A 985-nucleotide genomic window follows, 5' to 3' on the forward strand; every position below is an offset into this window, starting at 1 on the left:
CTATTAAAAGGGTTCAAGTGATGCTGGAACACGGTAGCTGATTGTCAGAGCCTGACAGGTGACACAGAAAGAACATCTTGACTGGGCACAGTGGCTCATGCGTGTAATCCTAGCACTTTGGGAGGCCGAGGTGGGCAAATCACCTGAGGTCAGGAGTTCGAGACCAGCCTGGCTAACATAGTGAAACCCTGTCTCCACTAAAAATACAAAAATTACCCAGGCATCGTGGCACATGCCTGTAGTCCCGGCTACTTGGTAGGCTGAGACATGAGAATTGCTTGAACCCGGGAGGTGGAGGCTGCAGTGAGCTGAAATCATGCCACTGCACTCCAGCCTGGGCAACAGAGTGAGACTCTGTCTCAAAAAAAAAAAAAAAAGAAAAGTCAAAACATCTAGAAGACAGGATCTAGGCCCTAGCAAGTTGGAAAACAGACCGCCACACAAACTTGGGGAAACTCCATCTTCCCCAACTTAATGGGATCCCTCCAGAAGAGATTTAAGAAGGCAGGGTAGGTCTAGATCAGGAGTTAGTAAACCACAGCGCTTGGGCCAGATCCCATCCACTGCCTGTTTTTGCATAGCCTGAGTTAATGATTTTTACATTGTTAAATGGTTGGAAGAAATCAGATGAGTACTCTTTATTGACACATAAAAATTATATAAAATGTTGTACTCGCTTCAGCAGCACATATACTAAAATTGGAATGATACAGAGAAGTTTAGTATGGGCCCTGCACAAGCATGACATGCAAATTCGTGAAGCATTCCATATTCTTTAGTTTTTGAGACAGAGTCTTGCTCTGTCACCCAGGCTGGAGTGCAGTGGCATGATCTTGGCTCACTTCAACCTCCACTTCCTGGATTCAAGTGATTCTCCTGCCTCAGCCTCCTGAGTAGCTGGGATTACAGGCATGCACCACCATGCTTTGATAATTTTTTTGTATTTTTAGTAGAGACGGGGTTTCACCATATTGGCCAGGCTGGT

At 45.6% G+C, this 985-nt stretch overlaps 1 non-coding gene across 1 annotated transcript; it reads left to right on the forward strand.

Moving 5' to 3' along the window:
- Positions 1-669: 669 nt before the first annotated feature.
- On the forward strand, positions 670-776 carry LOC115933697 (U6 spliceosomal RNA). The gene has a single exon (XR_004069551.1). It is a non-coding gene; the product is annotated as a U6 spliceosomal RNA (small nuclear RNA).
- The last annotated feature ends 209 nt before the right edge of the window (positions 777-985 follow it).

The sequence above is a fragment of the Gorilla gorilla genome, chromosome 12 (genome assembly GCF_029281585.2).
Source record: "Gorilla gorilla gorilla isolate KB3781 chromosome 12, NHGRI_mGorGor1-v2.1_pri, whole genome shotgun sequence".
Lineage (NCBI taxonomy): Eukaryota > Metazoa > Chordata > Mammalia > Primates > Hominidae > Gorilla > Gorilla gorilla.